General features: G+C 39.5%; 1 long non-coding RNA gene across 1 annotated transcript in view; it reads right to left on the reverse strand.

Annotated features, from left to right (window-relative positions):
- Nucleotides 1–5,587, reverse strand: part of LOC138161002 (uncharacterized) — a 23,407-nt gene extending 17,820 nt beyond the window's left edge. The window contains exon 1 of the long non-coding RNA XR_011168241.1: nucleotides 5,476–5,587. This is a non-coding gene — a long non-coding RNA (uncharacterized lncRNA). The remainder of the gene's footprint in view (nucleotides 1–5,475) is intronic.
- Nucleotides 5,588–8,570: the final 2,983 nt, after the last annotated feature.

Consider the following 8,570-nt stretch of genomic DNA (forward strand, 5'->3'; position numbering starts at 1 on the left):
AGGAAGGAAGGAAGGAAGGAAGGGAGGAAAGGAGGAAGGGAGGAAGGGAGGAAGGGAGGAAGGGAGGGAGGGAGGGAGGGAGGAAGGGAGGAAGGAAGGAAAGAAATGAAGGAAGACAGGAAGGAGAAGATAGGACTTACAGGAAGGGAGCATTTAGGGTTACCGTTTTGGTATTATGTTTCTAATTCTATGCCCTTATAGGGGGGAAGGAGTTTCTTAATGTTGGAGATCCTAGACTTTTGGTGAGAAAAAATTGTAAAAGTTTTCATTTTCCTTTTATAATTATTATATTCACAGGCTGCTTTTTATATACCCAAGCACTAAAGATTTTGAGAGGATGATCATGCCTTTTGGGATCATAGGTTCAGAGCTGAAAAGGACCTTTAGAGGTCATATAGTTCAACCACCTCACTTTATAGACGAGAAATGTGAAGTCCAGAGAGCATAGATGACTTGCCCAATGTCATGCAGGATAAAAATGGCAGAGCTAAGATTTGCATGTTACCAAGTCTTCTGAACTGGCATGCTATCCATTGTACCACACTGCCTCCTAGATTTACATTTTCCCATATGATTATTAAGAAAACAACACAAAAAATATTTTACTTAAGGTTTAACTAGTATAAGACCATTACATAAGGTCATAGATGTAGCACTAGAAAGGAACTTATGGCCCCTCATTTTATATATGAGGAAACTGAGGCCCAGCAAAGTTAAGTGACTTATCCAAGGTCACATAGCTAGTAAGTTATCTGAAACAGGATTTGAACTCAGGCATTCCTGACTTTAAGTCCAGTGCTCTATCCTCTGCACCATCTGCCATATACAACATGGATAATTTGAGCATATTGAATTGTATTATACTTAATTTCAATTGTTTTGGATCAATCCATAGTCCAGAGGTCTTATTCAATTCTTAACATAGTTCCAATGATTAAATCTGGCAGCGTGGTAGTCCAGTCATTTGGAAACATAAAGACCAAACTTCTCTTACTTTAAACTTGATCATATTTAAGTAGAAGTGTTTCTTTGGCATAACATCCTGAAAAAAATAATCAACAGCAACTATTGATCCCTGCTAACATATTCATTGCTTTCTCTACTTCTTTGATATCTCCTTTCCAATCTAAATAATTCGCCATCTTGCCACAAAACAAGTTTGGCCTGATCTTTTTGCCTCTTGCTCCCTTTCAATGTTTCAATCTTCTTTGTATGTTCTCTTTTCATCTGCAAACTTTTTTTTAAGCAATCGGGATTAAGTAACTTGCTCAAGTTTACACGGCCAGTTATTTCTGGGTGTGGTGCTGAGTATCTGAGCCAGGATTCGATACCCGGGTCATCCCGACACTGGAGCTGGTGCTCTTACTCGCTGAGCCACCTGGCCGCCCCTATCTGCAAACTTTTAAAATAATGTGATAATAAGATTTTGTTCCATTCCAGTAAATTACTTTTGTATTTACATTCTCTGTTTCTTCTTTTCTCTTAAAACCAAGGAAAATACCTGGTTTCATAATGGTACTGAGTCGAGGGCAGAGCCAAGATGGCGGAGTAGAACCATAATAGTACTGAGTCTACTTAATGTTATAGAGATCAAACCTAAGGCAAAAACACAGAAGTCTGAAAGAGGAACAGGTTCACTGCAGAAGATAAACCCAATTTTGGATGTATTGAGTTTGTGGTACCCATGGGACATCCAGATGGAGATATCCAGTAGGTACTGGGAGGTGTGGGTCTGAAGTTCAGAAGAGGGATCAAGAGTACAAACTAATAATTATTAAGATTTACAAAGCGCTTTGTGACTGTTATCTCTTCTTATCCTCCTAACAATATTGGGAGGTAGGTGATATTATTATCCCAATTTTATACATAAGGAAACTAAGGCTGAGAGAAGTTAAGTGACTTACCCAGGGTCACATAGCAAGAAAGTGTCTGAGGCAAGATTTTAAGTCATGTCTTCCTGACTCCAGGTACAATACTCTATTTAAATGCATTACCTACCTGCAGTTACTTCAGCTGAAGTGGAGGAGATACTGTTCCAGACCCTTATTTTAATTTTGCATATCTTTCTGTTTCTTGTAAACAACACATTGTTGGATTCTGGTTTCTATCCATTCTACTATCTTCTGATTTGTTTTTTTTTTTTTTTTTTTAGTGAATTCATTCCATTCGCCTCCACAATTGTGATTGCTGGCTGTGTGTTTCTTCCACCTTGCACTTATCTTTGTAAATGTGGTAGTTGAAACTCTAAGAGTGAATGAGATTGTTAAGTGCCAGATTATAAATAGAGAAGAGGACCAAAGGAAAGATTTTAGGTGCAGATCTCCACACTGGGGGATCAGGGAGAAGCAGAGCTGGTAAAAGAGACTGAGAGGGAATATTTTTAAGAGATAGGACAATGAGGAGAGCAGGAAGTTTCTGAAACCATTGGAAGTCAGGCTATCCAGCAGGAAATCCCAAGATACTAACTATAAGAACAGGCGTTGAGAAATGGAGACTTTGGTTATAGACAATTCAAGATCCTTGAAGACAGAGACTGTTTCATTTTCATATTTTTGTCCCTAGCACCTCGTACTCTGCCTTACAAATAATATGTACTTAGTAAATGTCTGTTGGATCATATTAAATTGATTCTAGTCTAACCCATGGGGCAGCTGGTGGCACAGTGGACAGAGTTCCAGGCTTGGAGGCAAGAAGACCTGGGTTCAAATCTGGCCTCAAATACTTACTAGCTGTGTGACCTTGGGCAAGTCACTTAACCCTGTTTACCTAAGTTTCCTCATCTGTAAAATGAGCTGGAGAAGGAAATAACAAACCACTCCAGTATCTAAGGCCAAAATAAAAAAAACAACAACCAAAATAACCCCACTCCAAAAGGGATCACGAAGAGTCAGACACAACTGGAAATGACTAAAAAAACAGCAGTCCACCTGTACTTGAACAAGAATACCCCCTATAGCACAGCCACAGGTACTCAGCCTGCTTCACCTCCTGACATACCTCGTTCTACTTTTGAATAACTTTCATTGTTAAGAAGTTTTTCCTTATGTTAAGCCTCAACGGGTCCATTGCTTCTAATTCTTCCCCCTGGACCTAATCAGAACAAATTTAATATCTATTCCACATGACAAGACTTCAAATGCTTGAATATAGGTATCACATTCCACTACCCTTTCCCTGCCTCCCAAAGTCTTCTCCTGGCTAAACACTCCTATTTCCTTTAATGTAGACATTATCTGTAGATTTAATGTTAAATTAAATCGGTAGATTTTTCAGTTTGTCAACTTCTTACCTTAAATGTGATACTAGAACTGAATAGAATTCTGCTAATGTGGTATGATCAGAACAAAGTATAAGACGGGAGGCTCAGTTTTACACTTCTGATAAGAGGTCAAATTCCCAGATTCAAAGCAGGGAAATCTGCTTAGAAGATTCTGGTGGGCAGATCACCAGAAGCACCAGCTAAATCAATTGAGAACTAATCCTGGCAGCATTCCAGACCTCCAAGAGAGTTTAGCCTGATGATGATGATGTAATAGCAATAATATAACTATAAAAATAGCTAGCATTTATATAGCACTTTGAAATTTGCAAAGTGCTTTAATCTCATATCATTTGATTCTCATAACTCTATGAAGTAGATGCTTTTATGATCTCTATTTTAAAAATGAATAATCAGGCTAAGAAAATTAAATGATTTGCCCAGGATTATAGCTAGTGAGTGTCTTCTTTCCATTCCTAAAACACTTGTCTTCTACACCTCAGCAGCTTACTTGCCTTTAGGGTTAAGAAGACTTTGACATTAATCCTAAATACTACTTACTACTTGTGTGACTTTGGGCAAGGATGTTCATGCCTCTGGTCTCAGGGATCTCATCTGTAAACTAAGGGGGTCAGACTAAGCTATCTCCAATGTAACCTTGAATTTTCATACTCTATACGTCTAATTCTTGCTAGTTTAGTCCAAAAATTGGACTATCTCCAGCAAAAATCCATACCACACCTAAGTGCACTTGAAATTTCCAATTCATGCATTGGGTAACATAGGAGTGAATACTGCTTTGCATACTCAGTATCCAAATCTTGGCAAACAAAATGTGGTGGACTACTTCTGAAGGTCCTTAAGGACTGTGGGGGAAAAGACATAGCTCTGGAAAAATAAGGGGCAGAAAGAAGCATATTCCAAAAAGTGTGGTGACATATTTTAGGCCAAAGTGGCCCTCAGAAATTGCTGCATCTAAGATGTTAATAAAATTGTACTGTTATACATCAAACATTATTAAGTTATGGCATTTAGGCTAGCTAGCATTGTGGCTACATTAGAAACAATTAGGAGGTTCTCTTGCAAAATGCCCCAGGCTTTGCCCAGAACTCAGGACATATTAGACATCCCTTCAGGACAAATAGAGGGAAATGAGAAATCAGCGGCTCTAGCCTCAGGGGTGCAAATGGTTTTAGCGATACACCCCTCTCCTAGCTCCTCAAGTGTTTGGCACAAATCTCTGCCTTCCCTAAGGGTAGAATCTGAGCTGCTTGAAGGAAGGGACTATTTCATTTTTGTTTTTGCATTCCAAACATATAACAGAGAACTTGTCAGATAGTAAATGCCTAATAAATGCTTGTTCATTGACTTTTTTTGGCCTTCATGTCAGCCCAACCCACTGATGGACATATGACAGGTATTCAATAAGTACTCTGGGCTAGACTTGTCAACTGATGGTCTATGAGGAGTGTAGGGCCACGACTTTAGATCTGGAAGGGATTGTGGAGATTATCTCCAATTTTCTCGTTTTGCAGATGAGAAAATTGAGGCTCTAAGATGTCAAGTGACTTACCTAAAGTTAATCGCACAGCTAGTTAAGTCACCGAGCTGGAGGTATGACCCAGCCCTCTGAATCCATGGCCAATGTTCTTTCCACAGAGCTACACTGCAACATTATAATAAGCTCACAAAGAAACACACAGGAAAAACAGTTGCATGTACTTGACAATCATGACATATTCCCAAGGGGTTGGAACTGTTCTTTAATTTATTCCACAAATACTCATCAATCAGTAGATTGGATGTCCTTTCTAAAAAATCAGGTTTGTTTTTTTTTTCCTTTGCTATGGAATGAACAGTGATGTGACAGACAGAAAGTGAAGGGTTAACCTTTACCAATTGATTTAAGACTGATCTCAAGATTCCTCTCATTCTTGTCCCTTGGGAGGACAGCTGAGAGCCTGCAAAGTTTATGCTGCAGTTTGCTTCATGTTGAAAGATGGTTTGTGTCAGAGATGTCTTTTTGCTTACAAGGATTTGTGTGTGTGTGTGTGTGTGTGTGTGTGTGAAAGAGAGAGAGAGGAAGGGGGAAAGAGAGGGGGAGGGAGGAAGAGAGAGAGGGAGGGAGAGACAGAGACAGAGAGAGACAGAGACAGAGAGAGAGAGAGAGACAGGTGGCCTTGCTGTGTGAATGCAGTGTTCCCAGCCCTGCTTACCCTGAAGGCTTCCAAACCTCCCTGTATGCCGGCTGGGTCAAAAACATCTTTTAGAAGAGAGGAACAGGAGTAATCTTCTGCTGGAGATATTACACAGGCTGATCCAGTTGGGGAAGGGGATGGGGGTGGAAAGGTGGGGTAGTTAAGGGGCTCACAGTTAAAAGACTTCCTTTTACTTGTTTTTGCATGCACAGCTCTGGCTGATGCACATGTATGCATGGAAAAAAAAAGAATGCCCACAGATGATCAGTGGTGCCAGCAGTGTGTTGGAAGCTGGAAAGGCAGGCTAGTGCTGAAAAACACGGATCCAAGCCATTAGCTGTGTTTGGCCTGGGCCCTGGACACGGCGATGCCCTGAAGGCTGGAGCTTCTGAGGACAGGAAGCGAGAAGGGTGCCCTTTCCACAATTTTTTGCTTGATGTTTTGAAATTGAAACTTGTGGAGATGAATACACATTATTCTTAAAGGCCCTTTCTAATCTGTTGTGTTTTTTTTTTAAGTTAGAAAGGTTATATAACAAAGCGAAGTGGCTTCTTTTGGAGAGTAGTTTTCTTTGCCTGGTGTACCTCGGCGCCTTCTCTTTCCTCCCTTTGTGCAGTCAGGTGGCACAGTGGTTATAGTTCTGGACTTATAGTCCAAGAAGATCTGAGTTCAGATACTTGCTGGCTGTGTGACCTGAAGCAAGTTACTCAATATCTCTCAGTCTCAGTTATAGAACAAAAAACACTTACCTCCCGGGGTTGTTGTGGGTGCGAATCAGATAACACGTACAAATTGTTTTGCAAACCAAAGTGCTCTCTAAATTCTGACTGTTCTTCTTCTTTTGTCCTGGTCTAGGAATACCCAGAGAGTGTTTGAAATGTTACTCTAATCTGGCTATTCTGTGCAAATCCCTCATGACCTGTTTTGGTCTAGTGTCCCATCCCTAGTTCCAGTCATTTCTTATAAGATTGTATGAGAGATGATTTGGGCAATGACCCTGTACTATCAATGGACACATTTCCCCGCTGTGCTAAGATCCAGAAAGGGTTACAGAAACCCAGGGTCATTAGCGGCTCAGAGAAAAGGCCTCCTGAAAGTCTTTACCAATGCTATCACCTATTCTGAACTGAGTAATTGATTTTCTATCTTTAAAAAAAATCTTCTGAGAATATTGGGTGTTAATAACCCTCCCATTGTTCTTGATTGGGAATTCTGAGTGGAGTTTTTTGCTCTGATACTCTAGCAGGTGCATTTCTATAAAAGCTACAGTTTCTGGCTGTTTCTAAACTAGCAATTTTGCTCACCTAAAATGGACCTGTAATCTAGGTGTGTGTGGGGGGGGGCGGGGGGGGTGGTATAAAGATTTGGCTCCCTAACCCCATCCGTCTCAGGATATCACCATGCTAATGTGTTGACAAAATATTAAGACCTGGTGATTGATCCCTTTAAGAAATAATTATTGAGTTTCTGATTGAATCACGATGGGGGAGGTCATCATTGGTCACACTCCTGGACCCTTCTAAGGCACAGTGCAGCTGAGTGGAGCCAGAAAAGCAAAAACTATGCTAAAGGAAGGTATCACAAAGAAAGGGGCTAGGACTCCAGGAACAAGGTTGTTCAGATCAATTGGGCAAGAAAAGTGTTCAGACAGGTTCTGTGTTGCTAAAAATCACCCCACCTTCCTGCACCCTACAGACTCCAAAGTAGTAAGTCTGCGTCTTCTTTCCCTGTCTTGTGCTCCCTCCACAAAACCTGAAACTTTTCCCTCTTGGCATAGGGAAAGTCTGTTTATTTTTTGTTTGTATTGTTTTTGTTTTTAAAGCATTTACTTTGTGTTTACAATGTTAACCACAGGCTTTTGGTCTGTAAATGCTTATTGGAAATGCAATGGGGAGATGGCCCTGTAAAACGACATATAGCTCTCTTACATGTGCTGTAGAAATGTTCAAATAATGATCAAGAAACCTAAAATGAAATAAACATAAACAAGCCCCTTTATAGTATAAAAAAATAGCCGGAAGCCCCTAGGAAAGCCAATGTAAGATCAGGTGGACACGTTTACAACAGTGACTAGGCAGGGGAAGTCCTACAGGAGCAGAAATTCTTATCTTCTGCACCCTGACTGGGGAGTCACCCCTCACCCCCCACCAGGAGGGGAGGCAGTAACAGAAGGCTGAACGTTCACAGTAGTGAATGAGATCATATCAATATTTAATATAAATAAATTGAATAATATAGTATCTACTTTAAAGAGAAGTTTAATAAATTAGAGAGAAAAACAGGAAAAATTATAATTGTTGGAGACCTTTATGTACCTCTCAGTCCTAGACAAAACTAACAAAAAATAAACAAAAAAAAGTATTTTTTAAAGTTAGATATGATAGCTCTCTGACACTGAACGGGAAAAGGAGTATACACATATCTCAAATGTGCATGCCATGTCACCATTACAACAACTATGTATTAGAGCATAAAAACCTCCTAAATGAATGCCAAATAAGAAAATATATTAAATATCTTTTATAAACCAAAACACAATAAAATCGTGTGTGTGTGTGTTGTTAAAGGTACTTTTAAGAAAAGTTTCTAACTTAAATGGAGGCTAAAAAAATTTAATCTTAAAGAAATGGTGGGTCAAAGAATACATGCTATGTGACTGAATCAAAGAAAATGACGAGACAATGTACAAAAAATTTTAGGGTGTAGACAAAATAGTGCTCAGGGAGGATTTATATTACTAAACACTTTGTTCAATAAAAGAGAAAGAATAGATCAATGAAATGGGGTGACAACTAGAAAACATTAGATCCCACCTATCAATACACACACAGGAATTGTATAACTACAACTCAAAACCAATCTTTAGAGCAGAAGTTGCTAACCTTTTGTAATAGTAAGGAAATTTAAAGATATTCCCTGCCCCTTAATGGGCCTCACTTGTAGCCCAACAAGAGAAAAGATTATAGATCGATCTATCAATCTATCTATCGATATATTGATCTATCAATCTATCTATCTATCTATCTGTCTGTCTGTCTGTCTGTCTGTCTGTTTCTCTATCTACTGACCTATCTATCTATCTATCTATCTATCTATCTATCTATCTATCTATC

This window comes from Petaurus breviceps, unplaced genomic scaffold (assembly GCF_028583685.1).
Source record: "Petaurus breviceps papuanus isolate PSGF00001 unplaced genomic scaffold, PetGlider_PUasm1.0 183, whole genome shotgun sequence".
In the NCBI taxonomy this organism is placed as follows: domain Eukaryota; kingdom Metazoa; phylum Chordata; class Mammalia; order Diprotodontia; family Petauridae; genus Petaurus; species Petaurus breviceps.